Source organism: Dermacentor silvarum, chromosome 6 (genome assembly GCF_013339745.2).
Source record: "Dermacentor silvarum isolate Dsil-2018 chromosome 6, BIME_Dsil_1.4, whole genome shotgun sequence".
NCBI lineage: Eukaryota > Metazoa > Arthropoda > Arachnida > Ixodida > Ixodidae > Dermacentor > Dermacentor silvarum.
Window position 1 is genome coordinate 143,064,253 of NC_051159.1, and position 20,057 is coordinate 143,084,309.

The 20,057-nt window shown below is 49.8% G+C and overlaps 1 long non-coding RNA gene across 3 annotated transcripts in view; it reads left to right on the forward strand.

Moving 5' to 3' along the window:
• The window catches only part of LOC125946415 (uncharacterized), a 69,807-nt gene that overhangs the window by 27,422 nt on the left and 22,328 nt on the right, over nucleotides 1–20,057 (forward strand). The window contains exon 1 of one of the 3 annotated variants that reach the window (XR_007467569.1): nucleotides 971–2,285. The exons of the other annotated variants lie outside the window; for them this stretch is intronic. This is a non-coding gene — a long non-coding RNA (uncharacterized LOC125946415). Of the gene's footprint in view, nucleotides 1–970; nucleotides 2,286–20,057 lie in introns of those variants that run through there. 3 annotated transcript variants of the gene reach the window in all.

Consider the following 20,057-nt stretch of genomic DNA (forward strand, 5'->3'; position numbering starts at 1 on the left):
CATGCCGGCGAAAAACGTATCAACGAACAGCCACGTTAGAGAAAGCAACAGCCTATATAAGGTTGCCTTTTTCTAAACGCGTCGAAATTCTCGAACTCTTTTCTTTTGTAATTAGTCTGTCGGTTATAGGCCTAAAATCTTTCTCAGGCTTCACGGGATTTATCTAATAATGCCGTTAGGTCATTGCATCCTGTTCTCCAAATTCTCTACCTTGAATCATAATGCTGATGAGTCATTCCACGGGGAACTGCTGAGTGTTCGCGTCCGCGTGGCCGCAAGATCATTGAGGACTAGCGCCGTGACCAAATCGAGTATGAAAATTAGTTTATAGTTTCATTCGTCAGACGTCAGTGTGTACTACTGCGCTTTTGTGTTCGATACTGCAGGTTCTGTGTCGCTCGTCTCGTGAAAAGCGCGCTGACGGGCTAGCTTTTTATTCGCACAGAAATACAGTGTGTTCAGCGGTGGCGATGACTACTGCACGGCAACTTAGCTATGTAAGGCAGTGCGGTGTACTTACGTGGTGCTTTTGCCACTTCTGACGACGCTTATCGTGAGCCGGAATGTGACTCACGGTCGCATACGTTGGATCCGCATGACGATGAGATCATCGGATTGCTTTATGAGAAGCGCAGCCTCACTTCGTGAGTCCGCAATGCGTGAGTCACCGAACCCGTGACTACGCCTCCGTCGGCGTGTCATGCTTTTGTGAAGGGCTTGCGCGGTGACTGTGAGGCGTCCCTCGGCGTTCGTTTAGTGTTATATCCGTTATTGTGAAGAATTGTATTGTGAATACGTGGCATGGCAGACTTTAGGTTCCCCATTTGAGCCGATGATTGCAAGGTGCGCAACCGTTGTATGGCTCGTTTATGAACGTTCCTTCTCTATAACTTTTTCTTGCTTTCTTCTTTTCTTTTTTTTTTTTTTTAAACGGGAGGTTGGGTTTGATGTTTGATAAATCTGATAATATAGCAACTTCGTACGTGGCTGAGGCTTTGTGATGATCAAGACGCTGAGCAACGATATATGTTTTCTTCGTGTGTTTCATTTCTGAGGTGCCATTGCGACATATGAATCGTGTAGTCAAGCACATGACAAGACCCGGAACTCCCAGACTTTTGTTTTTCCGAACAAAGGAAAAAGCACTTAAGGATTGATTCTTTCTGGACAGGCGCAAATTGTAACGGAACTTCCTAGAGCCAGCCCCGGGTGTACCTACATCCGCGAACCACTATGAACGGTGACGTTCAGCGTGGGCGTTTGCAGCTGGCTTCGTATGTACTACAAGGAGCGGTGAAGCTACGTCCTGGTCTGCTCTACCGCTTTCGTCAAACCGTGCTTCGACATCCGGCCGTCGCTTACGTGGCAACTTTTTCGCGGAGAGTCCATGGCATGTACACCTTCCGCCCGTAACAAAAGCACGTCTTTTCTTTTTTTGTCAACGCGAGCACCTAACGAGTTTTCCTACCGTGAATGGCCACGTCTACCTACGAATTTTCATTCAGAACACCAGTTTTAAACAAATTGCGGGGTTGGGGTCCGAGCGCCGTTTTTTTCCCAACCACGTGGTGCGCCAAACTCTCCGTGATTTAAAGAGCTCCGTCAGCAGACGCGCGGATGCAAGCCGTCGTACAGCTGTGGTGGCAGGAGGAGAGGAGCGCCCAGCGACGACGGCAAACGCTGGCGGCGCGCGTGAGGAACGCCGGCGGCGGCCCGCAGGAAGCGCTGACGTCACGGCTCCGCCGCTGCTTCTGCTGCTCGATTTCAGTCTACTTGCGCAAGCGGTGACTCGCGCCGCTCGGTGACGTCATGGCGGCAGCGCCGAAGCCCGCAGCGCGCTGCCGGCGCCGCCGCCTACGCTCGACTCTCTGAGCGAGCGGTTGGCTCCACGTCTCTCACCCCCATCGCGTCCGTAGGTTACGGGAAAGCGTGCGTGTGTCGCCTGCTGCACGCCACACTGCCGCCGACAGCGTTCGTCCGTCCGGTCGGCGCCACAGAGGCCCCACACGTGCGCCGCCTTTGCCGTACTCTGCTCATACGCCTTCATCGACGACGCTCCCGTTGCCCGCAACGCCTATTGCTTCGACACTTGACAACTGCATCGTCCTTTTCGTACCTTCGACCGGCGGCTTGCCACGTGACCGCGTCGTCCCGCAAAGGTGGACCTTGGTATCTAGGCGTCCGCGGATACAAGGGCCCTCCAGAGACACAGCTCTTCGACGCTCTCTCGTTCTGGGATCGACGTCGACTCGATGGGACGGACTTCTTCCTGCCGATTTCACGAGGTACGAGTCGCGTCACCCTGTAGCATTGTGTGGCCTCCTTTTGTTCATTTGACTTCTGTATACTTCGCGTTTACTGTCTGGTTGATGGCTTGTCTGTAGAAAGTGGCTCTGGGTTTGCCGGCTCGCGCCATTGGCCATTACTTAAGGTGCACTCACAGATTCCGCGGGTAGGTGAGGACCTTGTGACGCTCACAGTTCATATCTAGTGCCACATGATTAAACCAACTGAACTTCTGTCGCAGGATAGCTTTCGACATGGCTCTAGAACTACTAAAAAAGCCAATTTCTGTCTTCTGCACAGGGTTAAAATTGTGGGACTTGATGTGAAGATCAATTTGCATCGAAAGTGCGTGTCTTTTCAATGCCAAGAAACATTCACTACGCGTAAGACTGAGTCGTAGTGCACAGAGGACGTCCTGAAAACTGGCGTTATTTATTTACAAGTACCTTACAGGCCTCGCAGAGGCATTGTGTAAGGGGGGGCGATACAAAATAAGAACAAAGTAGGAACAAATTGGGTTAACATCAAAGCCAGTAAGAACAAGCAGAACAAAATGAACAACAGCAGGAAAAATGTCCAAGTAAAAAAACTAGTGATATGTATGTCACATGAATAGGCAAGTTTGAAACACAAAAGAAATTCAACAGCGTGTTGGACAGATCGAATGAAGCGTAGTGAAACAGACTACGCAGTTTACCGGTACTAGTTGGGATAACCGATTGTAGAACCGATTGTATATGTAGAACAGCTGTTGTTATTGTTATATACGAACGCGCACAGGCTTGCCCTAACTGACTTCGAATGAATGAACACGTGTGTGACAGTATTGTTGAAACTCGCGTCCTTGCCGTCGACCTTTTTCTCATGGCTCCCATTACTCCGCTATTGTTATGTATATGATTAATGCTGACGAATCACTGCTCGTTGCCTACATTTATATCATTTAGTTTCCGTACTGCTTTCGAGAGCATTCAAGAGGTATCCTTATCCTAATTGCAGTTGCAGTCCAGCGTACTATATGTTACATGGTAATCATGGATTCGGGATGATGGAGCAACTTGAGAGTATCACCTAGAACCCTATGGGAGATATCTTGTCTGTGGGAGATCTCTATATATGTGGCCCTCTTGCGATACAGTAGTGGAGCAGGAGGACGCACACCTCTTGGCCTCACTTGCATCATGTCTCTCTGGGCGGCCGTCGGTGCTTCCTTGAATATCCGAGTTAGTTCTGAATGCAAGTATACGCTGGGCCTCGTCAAATTTATTTGCAAAGCGAAACACAATGACTCCGAGCAGCCAGCGGCACCGAAAATTTTCGTTTTAGCCTGCTCAAGTGACGTCAAGGGGAACGTTATTAATATCGCCTTGAAATCAATGTCTTTCTTTCGACAGTGCTCGACAAATGAAACGCGACAATCGAATTCGGGGCCTCGAGCACTCATTGTGGCATGCCATGGTGCTCAGCAAAATATTTACTTTCAGGGTAATTGAAGTTGCGTTGTACAGGGGCCGTATTCTGAAACGTTCGCCTAGGCGAAATTTCTTTTTTCGCTTTCAGGCGCGCGCTGATTGGCTGTTTTAGAAAAATTGGATGAGCTGATTGGGTGGTTGAGCCCGACGCCATTCAATTTTGCTCAACCAGCCAATCAGCGCGCACGCCTGAAAGCGAAAAAAGAAATTTCGCCTAGGCGAACGTTTCAGAATACGGCCCCAGGGTGCACTTTGTACATATGGTTACCTTTTCCTGAACCACGTACAAGTCTTTACCAGGGTCGGGAACATACATTTGCAAAGTATTGTTACGACGAGGCAGTACTATTACGTTTAATGCTTCTCACTTTCATTTTACCACTATTACTACTATTGTTTTAGTACTATTACTACTATTATTTAATTTTTCACTATTACATTCTTTACAGTGCAATTAAGCTTCATTTTTTCAGCATTGTGCCTCAAAAAAATATATATATATATATTACGCCTAGTGAGCGAGCGGCGACATCAAACCGCGCATTTATAAGGGAGCGCGCAGCGTTCCCAAGGGGCAGGCAGCAGTTCCGTTGCATGTCTGTGACGTCAACATACTGAGCCAGCACGAATCGATCGCGTCAATCGGAACGGCGCCCTCGAGTTCGCCGAACGGACAGAACCCATCCTGCGTCGATCGACGTCAGTGAAACGTGAGCGGGCGTCCCATTGCGCAGATATTTCCGTGCGTTGTCCGCTTCCGTTGAGTTGTAGTCGGTATTATCACCGCGGCCGCTTCCGCTTATCTCTCTCTCTCTCTCTTTTATGGGTAGGAACTTGCACAAAAAGAGTCATAAAACTTGATTTACTTTTCATTCAATGTCTTCCTCCCGTCTGGTTCTGAGTACTGCGGGACGGACGTCAGCGGATGGCGCGACTTGCAAGCAAGAGTCCATCCGGATTCGTTCTCGTTTTCCGTCAAGTTATTGCGAAATGTGGGGCTGGCGAGGCTTCACGTAAAGACGTGCGTGGAAAGCCTGTCGCATACGTGACGCGTTTAGAATTTCCGCCTGTTTGTTAACGCCCGGCTGTCTGCCGTTTTATAGAGATATACCGCGTATACTACGGCGCCATCGCGTTTCGTGTGTGTAGTAGCGCCGCTGGCTTCTTTCCTGATTGTTGTAACGCCGGCAGGAGACCACGGCACGCACGTAGACAAGGAAAACGACTGCACAGTAGTGAGTGTTCGGCCGCCTGTGGCACGATGTCGTAAAGTGTATAGACGCTCGTTAAAGCGAAGTGGATGTATTCAAAGGAGGAGGGGGGGGGGGGGGGGGGGGGGGGGGGGGGGGGAGACGGCGAGGAAAAATATTAAGTGAGGTTTCTGGAAGAATGAGATAACTCCCGACGGGGGCTGTCTCGCGAAATAACGCTGCCACATTTATTGGAAGTATTGCGCTTCTACTTTGTTGTAGTAAGTTCTCCTCGGCGGTTCGGGCACGTACCCCTTCATTTATTTAAGTAATGTACGCAACCTTTGATTTCTTGTATTGAAGCGCCTCTCTCTATCTCTTTAGCGAAGAGGGCTGCCTTACGGCATAGTTAAAAAAGAACTAGCATTGCTAACTCTCTCGACAGCAGCGTGTGCTTGCGTCATGGGCGACCTTGCACACTCTCACTTATCAAATTGACACTTCTGAAGCTCGTACCGCTTTCAAAGTTGAGATTTTGTGTAGGCTTTGGCGCGCTCACGTACGCTCAACTCACCTATAGAGTTTTGGGTTAGATACCTCCAAAGTGGGTGAAGTCCTCCTCTAATGGTCTAAAGACATTCGTGACCAATGGTGGGCTCGAACCTGTTTTCCAGCATGGCAAACAAATGCTCTAACATTATAGCAACGATCGCACGCCATGCTTCTCTCGTGCCAAAGTCGCTCACTTAAACGTCAGGCGCGTGCCCCACGTGCCCGTTTGTCGCATTCTTCCTTCGTGACACCTAGAGGTTTGAGACACTGCGCTATACTGCACTTGCTTCGGGATCGGCCAACATTTGTCGTCAGACGGATACATAAAAAGTGTGTGCAGTCCGCCTATAAGGCTATCGAATTAGAAACAACAACAAAAAAAAAGCCTTACAACTGCAAGTTGCAAGCCTTCGCATGACCCCTTTTAGAAAGTTTCCCGAATAGTTTCCGACAGAGTGAGTGCAGTTCTAGTCGTGAATCAAATTCACGAGTACGAGAGCCACTTATTTCCCACGTCGATGCGGCGTTAACGTTCGTGCCGCCATTGGTGTGGTTAATGTGCCCCTGTTCTAACAGTAATGCCCCCATTTATGACGTGATCGCAGTGTAGGTGAGGAAATTGAAAAGCGTTCAGGACACGTTAGTGAAGCCAAGTACGCGATTAAAGACGTCGATGGAAAGTACGGGGAAAATGAAAATAAGTGCGGTAAACGTGGCAGGCAGTGAGCTTTAGGGACATTCAGGGCCGTCCGTCTGCTGGTTTCAAGGAGAGGCGTAACGCCGAGGTCATGATAGTGCGCGTCGTCTGCAACTGGTTCTGGGCTTAACTATAACCTAACCTGGTGTACGAGCGCGTACTGGGTACCCTCTGTAGGTACATTCGGTGCTCTGAAGTCGCAGATATTACGAGGGACCTACACCGTCGTGGAGCTTCAGAGTACGGCCGTGCTGTGGGAACTCTGCCACAGCGGTCAGCGACATGTCACTTGCCGTGTTCCTTAGAAACGGTCTATACATACCCGTTGCTTAGGCTCTTCGCTCGTCGATCATTGTCGGCTACTGTGGACTGAAAGAACCCCAAAGGTTCGCAGTGGGAACAAATTGCAGTGACATTCTGTCTTCTTGCCCAATGTTAAATATTTCCAAAATTTTAAGAAAAGCGTAACATATATAACAGAGAAGCGAACAGGCTGATTTCATTATGATACCGCAAGTGAAAAAGAAACGATAGGAAAATATATGTGTATAAAGGTGGAAAAGGTTTTTTTATACTTTACTTCCCGTAGCAATGATCTAGTCATGTACGAAGCGGTCATTTCCTCTTCTTTCCCAGGATTTTTTTTCTCTCTCTCTTGTTAATTGCTTAGTCGCTACATCGAAGGTAACCAAGTTTACGTTGCATCGATTATTGTCATCGACGTTATTCAGCGGAAGCCTATCTCACGACTTAAAGGGACACTAAAGATCAAAATGATTTCTTCTGTATCAGTAGATTACCTTCCGGAATACCGAAAACACCACTCTTACCGCGAGAAACCGCTTGGTAAGCCAGAAAGAACCGAAAAACACAGAAGGCGAGTGGCGACACCACCTTGAAGTTCCCGCACCAGCTCAACGTGACGTCATGGATTTTGACAAATTCTATACTGGTAAAGATTGACTACACTGTGTTCCAAAGGAGCCCAAGACTGAATATGACAAGTTTTGCGAACGTTTACTGAGCGAACGTGGCCCAAACACGAAAAATTATGTTAGAAGTCGTGACGTCACACTGAAGTGCTGATATTGGGGTTTCCGCGCGAAATTAAAACAAAAATTAACTTTGAGCTTCATTTTCTCTTCTAATAATTGACCTATTGCAGTGTACTTAACGACAGCGGAGTTTTCGAAGAATAATTTATCAGTCTAAGTTGATTTATTGTTTTGCTTAAGTGTCCCATCGCATGACATCGCGGTAGCAAAGAACACATCGGAGATCGCGAACGCTTCAATCTGCTCGTGGAACCAGCGCCCCCACTGCGCATCCGTTAATCTGGATCCCCTCAATTCGCACTATTCTCATGGGCCTCGTTACGTTTCTTCCGAGCGGCTATCTAGCTGTCTGTCATCCGGAGCTAGGCAGCTGGCCCGCTATAGACAGGCATTTGCAAATAGTGGACATCTTGATGCGTTTTCGTTGTGCGCGCGTGGACCACTCACGACGAAGACCGGCCAACGCTACATACATGTCGCCCTACACGAGCGAGCCCACCGGTAGCTAGGCTACGTAGCGTGTTTCACCGTCGCGTGAGAAGCGGCCGTTAGCACACGGCGGGGAGTTTTTCACGGTCGAGGAGAGCTGGTAGTAGTGCCGGCGGCGAGGGGGGAAGCAGTCGGCGGCTACTTCGATTAGCCTTTTTCGGCCTCGCGGTCGTCGAGCGACCTCGAGTTTCGCTCAGATGACGCTGTGGAGCTCGCTCATCTGCGGATTCGCTCCTCTGATCTCTCGAGTGATATCGCCGGAAGTGGACAGCAGCCCCACTCTGTCCTGCCGTAGAAGGGATATCGTCAAGTCTGAGAATCAGGTGTCTTCTGTGCTTTTTCCAAGTAGGGAAATACGTTTAGCCCATCCTCAGGCCTGGCGAGGACGGGCTGTTCAACGACTACCGTTTGTTCATGCTGAACTCAGCCTTAATTTGCAAAACGACGCCTCAAGCAAAGCATGAACCATCTCTGCGTGAAAACACCGTCGCAACTCGAGCGCTGATTTCGTAAAGCATGTTCGATTTTTCAGAGCGCTTCGCCGGTTTTCAAGTATGTACTTCGCAACGGTATTTCACGAACTTTGCAGGCGGGCTGTCACATGTATATAGTACATTCGACGTTAGGTACCGGCTAGCGCGACTGGTACATCCGCGACTCATGCTCTCCCATTACCTGCGTACTCTGCAAAGGTGGCGCCACGAGCGTTCTTCTCTGCTTTCCAGTGAGAATCGCGTGACGCCAAGCGGTCGGTCTTCAGCGTGCGCACCCCCTCGTGTCGGAAAACGGCGCTACGCGTCTGGTTTGATTTATGGCGTGGATCAAGCCTAAACGCCACGCCTTGCACCATTCGTAGCGGCCGGGCCGGGGTGCTCTCGTAGACGAAATAGGCGCCGAAGTGTCTCCATTATCGCGCTCGCAGCGCCACGCGTCGGCACCGAGTGTGCGTGTTCAAAAGTAGTCGGTAGTAATGTGTCTGCTTATTGTGTGCACCTTAGTTCTATTCCACACGCTCCACCTGCTTTGTTTGCTCAGGTCCGTCCATTCATCTATCTCTTGCGACGTCTCTTCTTTCGTTCTACAGGAAGTCGAATTCCGCACGACCGATCCCGCTAGCGTCAGTTACGCTCGCATTACTGGGCGTCGTGCGTCTTAATTGAGGCGGCGCGCTGCAGCTTCCTGCCGGGAGCTGAATATGCGAACCACCGGCAGTAGCCGATTAGTATCGTGAGAGAAATGTGTGTGTCTGCTTCAAGCTGTCTCTCTCTGCTTGGCCGCTCTCAATGCCGAGGCCGCTGTCTCACGAGCTTGTTGCCTCTCACGCACCCCGCCTTCAGTTACGCACTCCTTTATACATTTCGCGCGTTCGGAGGGGAGTGTCAGAGACATGAGGGAATCGCGGATCCTCACAAATCTGGCTTTGAATGGGCACTGAATGGGGAATTTTCTGTTGAGATATATTATTCCATTACAATCCTGGAATACAGAAAAGGTCACCCTTACCGTAAAGCTGACGCTTGGTAATCCAGGAAATACGCCAAATCGAAAGAGGGTTGGCAACGCCCCGTTGAAGCTCTGTGACCAGCTTCCCGTGACGTCATTGGTTTTGGCAGCTTTTCCATCTGGCTATAGTTCATCGAAAAGAAAAAAAAAACAAAAAAAAAAACAAGTATGTTGTATACTAATTGAACCAATTGCTCAACTCTATTGGAAGTTTTGAGAAAGTTTTTCTCGCCCCTAACACGTCCCGAATTAAGAGAAAATGATTTGACATCAGTGACGTCTCACTGACGTACTCGTGCTGTGGTTTAGGCTCGAAATTTAGAAGAAAAAAACAAGAATAAGTTGTAGAATTTTCTCGCCCTTAGTCACCATTTTTCCGCCGAAGGAATGAAGATATACATTTGAAAGAATAATTCATCATATCAAACTGATTTCGTGTTGCCTTCTAGTATGCATTTAAACTTGGCAAATGTTTTTGCAGCACCCTATGGGACTCGGAATATACATAGGCTGTGAACTACGACAACCTTTTGAACACAGGCACTGCGAAAAGGCTACATTTCTTGGCCGGTATCTTCCCGGCCGTAAAGTGTGCACATTGATGTTCAAGTGCCCAAGTTCTGACTTCATTTCTAAAGATCAGGTTGTATGCATGATAAGTTGGATTTATTTCTCTCTCTCTTTCTTAATTGCACCAAGCCGTGGCTCTCCTTCGTCTCTTCCTCACTAGATAGCAGGCTGTAACCGAAATTTTGTCATGGCTGCGAGCGATATCACTCAGAGCATGCTTTGCTGCATCACTATGCAATGATGCGTCAGCTCGAATAGCGAGCTGAGTCACACGCAGCCAGCTCAACAGTTTGCTATGTAACACTCACCACATGCCACTCATGGCGCGCGGCGATCAGGAAATCACATAGGCGCCGTAACTATTGTACCTATAGACCCTCAGTTCCGATCGCAATTTCGTTTTTCAGCCGACCGCCAAAGGCTGCACTCTCACATTACCGCGTTGCAGCCGTTGCCGATAGCGTGGACTTGCCATAATTCTTCCTCCACACCTTTGGTGCCATGAGCCGCTAGGAGTTCTTGCCTGCCTCTTGCAAGTCCTCTCTGAAGCAGGTAGCAAACAGCTCTTGCTTCCGAAAGAAACTCTGGATTAAATTTAAGCACGCTTCCATCTAAGTTAACAAAACGAAGACGTCGGTTACTATATAGAAACAGAGCTCGTTGTTAAGCCGTTATGTTCCTACAGCATGTGGTACAGATTTTTGTGCTTCGTTAAGCATTTATATGTATTTAGATCCGTGCCTTTTGTGTCGGGTAGCGGGCTAATTTGCTTCCGTTAACTTCTTTCCCGGAGTTTCTACGTACGAGTGCCTCTCGTGTGTTTTTTTTTTTTTTTTTAATATGAAATAAGCCTATATCATCGGTTTTCTGTCTCCTGAACTGTAGTTTTTCTGTGCCCTTTTACTTAGGTATTTGTCGGGATAGCGCAGCAATATTAAAAAGGGGGCTACGTGACTGTCATATTACAGGGTGTCCCAACTATCATGCACCAAGGTTTAAAAATATGCAAATCACTTTTAGTTGGGCAGAACCAAAGTAATGTTGCTTGCCGTCGCTTGGGGATACTGAGATCATTTTTTGCATTCCGCCTAATTACACAATTAGTCTTAAATAATCAACTTCTCAAATAATATAATTAGATGAAAGCTGTCAATGAGAAAATTGTGGAGCAACGTGAAAGAGCTTTCTGTTGCTCAGTACGTGCTACATGAAAGTGTTTTTCCGAGCGCGAGAGGAGCCCGCGAATACACGCGAAATTGCCACGCGACTGGCCGCTTCAGGTGCCAGAAACACTTGATCACATATTTTGCATTTGACCCGCGTACGCACAAGAGCGACAGCAACTGGTCTCTTTCATCGCAAACGTCGATAAAAGGCCGCTATCAGCGAGTTTCTTTTGGGTCCTTGGCCTAATGCAAACAGCGCAGCCTTGATTACAAGTGCCGCTATAGCCTTTCTACAAGCCGCTGGGGTAGACGCACGGCTTTAGAGATGCCGCAACGTTGCGAACTTGTATATATGCACCTCCTATTCATATAATCATCAACATCCATCGGCCTTTTTTTTTCCCCCATCCTTCTTCCCCGGTGTGTAGAGTAGCAGGCCAGAGCAAGCTATAGATCAGGCCGACCTCTCTGCCTTTCTGTAAATTAATTTCTACCTCTCTCTCTCTCTTCTCGCCGTTCGATTCGCAGAATTTAGCGCACAGCAACAAGGTCGATCCCACATGCACCTACGCCGGAAACGAAGTAAACACAGACACACAAACGCACAATGAAGGAAGCAGTACTACTCAAGTACACAACGACGCCGACGTGCTGCTCGTAACGCAGAATCCCCTGACGTCAGTGCAACGCATGCAAAAAGCGGCCGGGAAAAGGAAAGAAAATGGCGAAGCCTGCGCGCGGCTTGTTCGGGCGAACGCGTCAAAGCGCGACGACGCGCGTCACAAAAGTGCAGCACGTGGGGCTCGCCTGTCGGTACTGCAGGCTTTTCCGTGACGTCACAGAAAGCCCCCGCAATTCGCTTCCAGAGCGGTCGGCGACGCCTGCTGTTGCTGCCTGCGACAGGTGAGGCGTAAGCGTAGCGCGCGTAGGTCTCTCTGGCGTGCGCGCGCGCGCGCGCAGCGTCGTCTCTGCGTCGCGCGTTTTCTACGTCTGCGGTCTGGGGCACCTCGCGCCGAGGCACCTGAGGCTGCTGCTGCTGCTGCTGCTGCTGCTGCCTAGTCGCTCGGGGCTTGCGTGCCGCGTGTACTGTGCGTTGTGTCCTTTTTTTTTTTTGGGGGGGGGGGGGGGTGTTTTGTTTTTTACCCCGTTCTAAGCGACGACGCCGATACATTGTGCAACGTCTGGCGGAACAATTGTTCACCTCGCCGACGTCTTTCTCCTGCCGTATAGCTTCTTCTCTCGTCACACGTCAACTCCGCCTTCCTCGCTTGCGCCTTTCGCGGTTTGGCGCCTACCCTATCATCTGTCGCTGGGCAGCTGCCGAGTGCTGACTCTTCGCCGCCGCTTTCCAAACGTCGTTTGGGTCTCCGCAGCGCGTCCGCGGTGGCGCCATAGGGAGCGTGCGGCTCGCGTGCCTGTTAATAAGCCTGCCGGGGCGCATGTGCACAGGCAGACAAAAAAAAAAAAAAAAAAAAAAGAGCGTACAGAACGTACTTAAGATACACCGTGGTTGGCGCGATATGAGAGGCTCTCGAAGACATCCAGGATAATCGTGAAATGATTTCCAGGCCTGGATGTAAGATGAACACTGCAGGGCTATCTTATTGCACATTGGAGCAGATAAGAATGGCGAAGGTAAGAATATGTCTCTCTGTCTGTAGCTCACTAGCGTTTGAGTTCAGATGAAGGCCTCTTGAGAGCTTGGAGCTGTCGGCAACAAGACTTCTTGGTAGAAGAAATGTCACTCGGTGGACATTTTTTCAGTGCAGTGAGGGCTGCTCACATCAGTTCTACATCTGCAGTCACAATGGTGGATGGGCTTGTCGCCGTTGGTTTTGTCGAGTAACGTTGACGCACGCAACGTCATAGAAGCATTTGAAATAAATACGACCTATAGACGCCTTTAGGTGGGAGTTATAGTGTTCTTGAGCCGAAGCTAGGGCAAATAGCCGAGTAATACACGCCTGGCAATACATGTGGTTTCTTTCCTTTTTCTGCAGTTTTTTTTTTTCTTTTTTAAGTCGGCACAAGTTGTCCCATTAATCCGTTGGCGACAGCGATAACCGAACGTCGAAAAATGCACTATCGTCGCGTGGGCCCTCAGACAAAAGACCGCGTGCCCTGCTTCGCGCTCGTGATACTGGCCACGTGTTATTCTAGGGACCTTAGTCACGTATTGTGAGTCACTTTAGTCACGTGTGGTGGCGCGAACGTTAGATATTTCTGCTCCTGCATCGCGTACAAGCCGTCATGACACCGGATCATGACGTCGCGTGTGTTATAACGCCGTTGGCAAGACGCCGGCGATGGCGACACCTCGTGAAGGCCAGGCTCGCCAATATATCAGGTTGCTTGCGGGGTTGCTTGCGTTTGTTTCATCTCAGGATCATTGGCCCCGAAATGATTGCGAAGCCTTTGACTCGAGAACCCTCGGGTAATTTAAGCTGGCCCATTGTTTTTCCCGTCGTTGGCTGGCGGCAGTTTAGGGGGGCTGGTGCTCATACTTCCATCCGCCCAAGGGCGTCACGCTTTGAGGAACAGCGGCCAGATGTGAGGAGTGTGCGAGGGCGCGCGCGTGTTTGTTTTGCGCCTAAATCTTGGCCACCGAACCGAGAAAAGAAGGGCTTGATGCGGCCGCAATCAATCCTTTGGCGTTCCGAAGGGGCAGATGCTAACGGGTGTATGCATTCAACCGTCCCTTCTGCCGAGCGTCGAGTTCGGTTCGTGCGCATGATTGCAACGTTCGTGGATATGCGCTTGACACAGCTAGCTTCGTGGCTTCAGCCGTGGTGTCTGTCGTGGTGAAGCGGGAAGGACGGGCATGGCATGTGGTGTGACGACCCTGCTTGTCGCCTTCTGTAGCGTGCTAAACTATATGCGTGGTCGGCAAACGTCTTATGGCTTCTGTCACGGAGCGGCATATTTTCGAATGGTTTGGACGCTGATTAACGACACGCCGAAGTACGAGCGTCAAACACGTGGGCTCCTGACTGTGCAGCGTACAATGCATTCGACATCGACACGCCGAATTACGGGCCCCGAAGTGTGCGCGTACGGCCACGTGGTAGTGCCGGGATCAGCCTTGGCCCTTGACAGTGGGAGAGAGGCTGATCTGCGGTTCTTCGTCCATAGTGAGAGCGCGGCCAAGATTGTTGGGAGCTAAGAGAGCTGAATTCGGAGAATGCTACGTAGCGGCAGTTTCCCTACCTAGGGAACTAGGGAAGGCAGAGGCTATTTAGGCGCATGTTTTGGGCCCTGCTGATTAGTCTAGAAGCTGAACCTATGCGCTGCTAAGAAGCCGTTGGGGGGGGCTAGTGCCGTCCAGTATCGCCTGGGCCGCCTGGCCACGTCGGAACTCCGAAGAACTTGTTGACGTACGAGACGTCAAACCAGCGTCTGCAACGAAGCTCACGGTAGTTCGCCTCAAGTTAGCTCAACCTGCTTGAGAGAAGACGTCCAATCTAGACTCCCGGGAACCCCAGCTCAGCAATTCGCATCCACCTCGACAAGATCGGACCGCCAGCCTTCTTCGGGAAAGCTTTGTGCACCGACTTCACGGTTTATGGACTTGCTGCTGCTGCCCGGCCATGCGTATGACATCGTTGGTTTTCTTTTGAACTTTGATTTCCTTTGAACTTTGATTAGTGAATTACTGTTAAGTGTTCTTCTTGTATATTTGATCCGCGCCATGTTTCATTTGTATGTCTACTGTTAATTGCTCGTAGTTATTTGTCTTCATCCTTGTGCATATTAAGTTCAGGTGTGTTAGTCTATCTTGTGTCTTTTTTATTTTACTTTATTAATTGTGTATATTTATCAGCCGATAAATATCTTGTTTTTTTGTTTACTCCCGACTCTGACTCCTTTCACTGTGTTCGCTTGCGTACGGAACGACCAACCAGCTTGTCTACCCCGTCGATCGACTTCGCGCCGACGACCAAACGGGGACAGCTGTGACATAAACTGGCGTCCGCGAACAGGACGTTCCGTACGAGGGCAGCACGGTGAACTGAGAACGATGATCGTGGATATTGATCGAGTAGTGCTATTGACACATTCTTGTACAGTGTCGAACGCGCGTGCATGCGAATTGTGAGCGCACGGTTTTTGGTAGTGTAGCCGCATTTTGGAGAGAATGGAGTCTGAAAAGTGGATAGAAAGAGGCAAACTGTTCGGCCTAGAGGGCGATGAGCTGAGGACATGGGTTGCGGAACAGCTGGAGCGGGCGTTGGCCCGGGAGAAAAAGCAGAAAGAGCGAGAGAAAAGGGAGAAAGAGCAAGTGGCGGCGAAGGAAGCTGTAGAGCGAGAAATACGGCTGTTACAATTAATCATTCAGTTTAAGCAAACTGGCAGCCTGAGCAGGGGTAGTAGCGAGCACCTTGAAGTACAGGAGGAGCAGCAGAAATGTGAGGTGCCCGTAGAAGTCGCACGCGGAAAGTGCGAAGAAATCGCACGCACGGTTCTGCCGATAGTAGGAAGAGAGGCTAAACTTTGCGAGCCTAACAAAGGTGATGCCAGATCCGCAGACCGTGGCGTAGTTGTTGAGGGACCCGTTGATGGGGACCGGATTGAGCGCGACGAGATACTGTGCCAATTTAATGCTAGAGAAGCAGCCAGGCCAGCGGTGGACGAGTTGGCATACGTCGCGAAGGTAGCGCCTGCAGTAGTTGTGCGAAGTGACACGAACGTGTTAGGCAAGAGCACCAGAGGAGAGTGCAATGATTCAGAAAAGTGCGCTGAGGCACCATGCGGGCAGAACGGTGCAGTAGTGGACAGCTCCCAGATATGTGAGCTACGGTGCGCAAAAGAGAATAGCTGCATTGCACCGAGGTGTTTGGAGCTCTCCGCCAGTGAAGGTGGAATTGAGAGGGGTGATTCACCCGCTGATCATCCGGACCGTGCGGTAGGGGTGGAAGTCGTGGCCGACGATATACGTGCTGGTCACCACGAGGAGCCAGAGGAAGGCTTGGAAATTAGCACCGCGAAGCGTGCTAGGAGAAAGAAGCGGCGTCGTAAAGTTCGTAATGCGGCAGAGAAGGCAACGCAGCCGAGGAAAACAAAGGGCGCTAAACTCTGCGGGGAGCCCAGTGAAGAATTTCGAAAGGTGCGTTCGCAGATTGCAATGTCTTCAGTAAAAGCGCGTCCGAACCGCCGGATAAGGAAGCAAGGAAAAGGCCGTTCGGCGCGGGGGCGGACAAAAGCAAGGGGGCGATTATGTTCCCCCTCGTTCGGTTCCTTGCCAGGTGTGCAAGACATGTCACAGAAGAGAGAGCCGATACGGTGCCGCGAATTAGTGATACGCGTCAGTAAAGTTGCAGTGCGATGCGTGAAAGGCATACTGCCTGTTTGTCAAGTGTCGAGGGTGGGCAGCGAGGAGAATGGCCGCTGTACCTTTTGTATTCCCTCGCTGACAAGATCAGCCGTCAAACCGCGCCCGCCTCGAGTACGGCTTAAGAACGTCCATTAAATATTCGGAATGAAAAGCGGCAATGCAGGTTTTTGTAGAAACAGTTTGTTTGTTTCTTTATTTTTTTCCGTGTTAGGTTAATATTTTAGAGATCGTTTTGGGTGAGCAAGTTCGGAGCTTTGTGTAATTATTTTGGTAGCCCTCCGATATTCTGAGAGAGCTGGCTTGCGCGCGTAGAAAGTTTTTGAAACTTTTTTTTTTTTTTTTTATGTCGTTCTTTGTGTAGCAGTTAGGCTTGCTTGTGGGTGGGATACGCTGTATCAGTTCACTTTACCGAAGGGTTCAGGATTTCTTTTTTCTTGAGAATGGGTCGCTTTATTTGAGGGATCCGTTGTGGCCTCGCGTGTTAGGAAAGTGTTTGTGCCGTTTTGTTAAAGCGTGGCTCGCGCGGACACACAGGAGCAAAGCGCTGGTGCGTCTATCACACGTGTGTTTGCAAGACGACAGCAATTTTTGGTTTCATTTAGTGCGTGTAAGCGCTTTGCAAGATCCGCAAATGTCCTGGTCGTCTTGAGCGCGTATTTGGCGCAAGTTTTTTGATTGCCATTGCACTAGTGCGTGTATTGAAACTGATGTGGAGTACGAACAGACGGTTCATGGCAGGTGTGCTGCATATATTATTTCGAGTACCATTTATTTGCGGTCACTGTGCAGTCGAGTTGGAGAATGTTGTTGTGTGTCTGGACGTGTGGTGTTGTGTTCGATATTTTTTTTTATAATACACGATGTTATTGAATGTCTAATGTTATGTATACATAGAATGGTCTTCTTTTTCTTGTTTTTGTTTTCGAAAATGCCACTCGTGTAAGTGAATATTATGTGATAATATTCTGAAAGTGGGGGGCTGTGTCACGGAGCGGCATATTTTCGAATGGTTTGGACGCTGATTAACGACACGCCGAAGTACGAGCGTCAAACACGTGGGCTCCTGACTGTGCAGCGTACAATGCATTCGACATCGACACGCCGAATTACGGGCCCCGAAGTGTGCGCGTACGGCCACGTGGTAGTGCCGGGATCAGCCTTGGCCCTTGACAGTGGGAGAGAGGCTGATCTGCGGTTCTTCGTCCATAGTGAGAGCGCGGCCAAGATTGTTGGGAGCTAAGAGAGCTGAATTCGGAGAATGCTACGTAGCGGCAGTTTCCCTACCTAGGGAACTAGGGAAGGCAGAGGCTATTTAGGCGCATGTTTTGGGCCCTGCTGATTAGTCTAGAAGCTGAACCTATGCGCTGCTAAGAAGCCGTTGGGGGGGGCTAGTGCCGTCCAGTATCGCCTGGGCCGCCTGGCCACGTCGGAACTCCGAAGAACTTGTTGACGTACGAGACGTCAAACCAGCGTCTGCAACGAAGCTCACGGTAGTTCGCCTCAAGTTAGCTCAACCTGCTTGAGAGAAGACGTCCAATCTAGACTCCCGGGAACCCCAGCTCAGCAATTCGCATCCACCTCGACAAGATCGGACCGCCAGCCTTCTTCGGGAAAGCTTTGTGCACCGACTTCACGGTTTATGGACTTGCTGCTGCTGCCCGGCCATGCGTATGACATCGTTGGTTTTCTTTTGAACTTTGATTTCCTTTGAACTTTGATTAGTGAATTACTGTTAAGTGTTCTTCTTGTATATTTGATCCGCGCCATGTTTCATTTGTATGTCTACTGTTAATTGCTCGTAGTTATTTGTCTTCATCCTTGTGCATATTAAGTTCAGGTGTGTTAGTCTATCTTGTGTCTTTTTTATTTTACTTTATTAATTGTGTATATTTATCAGCCGATAAATATCTTGTTTTTTTGTTTACTCCCGACTCTGACTCCTTTCACTGTGTTCGCTTGCGTACGGAACGACCAACCAGCTTGTCTACCCCGTCGATCGACTTCGCGCCGACGACCAAACGGGGACAGCTGTGACAGCTTCTGATAGTAACGAAGGCTGTGAACCTCCGTCATTACATTGTGCTTACTCAACCTCGCTCTGTTTGCGCTCGTTTGAGTGACTCACTGGTTGCACTTCACCTGATCTACTCAGATAGTTTAACATAGACCTGGCAAATGTGTCAGGCATGATCAGCGGCAGTTACTAGTAGGGAATTAGTTATAGTGGGAGCATTTGTCATCTGAATGCTGCGTCGGCGCGGCATGATCATCTTCTTGTCAAGATTATCTGCGCCGAGATGCTGCCAAGATTATCTTCAAGCCCGTCTTTAGATAGCATCAAAAGGACATCTGTTTTCTACAAATCCATCTCCATATTCGTTGCGCAGAGGAGGGCGACAAGGGACGGAGATGAAACGTCCTGCGAGCGTATACCTTACAGCGATGGATGCATTACGTGTAATGTCTTGATTCTCATGGCCATTAAAATCACGTCTTGTCTCGCGCGCCCACTTCGTAGAAAGGAGTAGCGGTGGGACACCGAAAGATGAATCACGAATTGCTCGAGTGGCGTTTAATTTCCGGTTCGCTCTAAACTCATTGTCGACCACGCCTACATCTTAACGAGCGGGGAGGTGGAAGGAAGGCTGGGCGCAGCCCTGAGGTAACATAGAGCTCATCGCAGGGGGCTTCGAATCCGTCAAGCGCCGTTTAATGTCCAGCTCGTTAAGGTCTCGCATCGCTGCGTCCAGCTTACACGACCGAGTGAGCGAGCGATGTTAAGAGAAAGGCTCTTCCCGACGCTGGGTCACCGCCACTGTGGTTGCCGAGAAGAGTCGCCTCGTTGAGCGCAGCAGTTAGGAAGCCGGTCCGTTTCGTGACATGAGATACCCCCCCTCCCGACACGAGGTGGCGATTGTTGCCGGCCGCCGTGTCGCTGTGGGCGAATTTGCGATAGCTGCGGCGAACGTTTGAAGCGATGCAAGCGTCTGATGCCTGTGCAAGTAAATACCTGCAATACCTCCCATCTCTTTCTCTCTCTCTTTTTTCTCAAGCGCTGTGCGCGTCGCCACTTCGTCATCCCAACAGCTGCCGCTTCGCACAGCTGGGCAGTAGCCAAGGGAGCGCCGAAAGGGTGGACAGCTTCGACTCCATCTGCCGGAGAGAGAGAGAGAGAGAGATTCGCAGAATTTCCAAGTTTTCTTTTACTTTGCAAGCACGCTGGGCTGGCTCTTATATAGGGACGCTCTCTTATCCTTCTGCGGGTTGTTCACAACGTAGGCACAGCCGCACGAGTGCGTGTCTTGCGTTGCGTCACACTACAGCCGCATATGCTACGGGCTTCCTCCTATAGCTATAGTGATTGAAAAGAAGTGTTTTACAAACCGCCGCTGCGTTGTCTCCTTACGCCACACGGCTCGCTTTACGGTTAAGTAGTTTTAAGTGAATGTTAGCGGGGCATGTGGCAAACTTTTTTTTTTCTGTCGCTAGTCGGTGCTTTACAACTCGGTGTATCAACTCCAGTCGGAGTGGACACAACGAACAAGCGACTCGCTGAGACACGTTTGAAGTGGGGAGAATGCGCAATGAAAAATCGCTTAGGTTGATCGCATTGATTTAGGCAGTGCTCAGTGAATTAATTCTACACACCCAGTCACATATTAATTCGGGAGTCTTCGGGCTCCGTGGCATCATTCATTAACACACATTTGTGGAATAATTCTCTCGCGAGGTACCGTCAGTACGT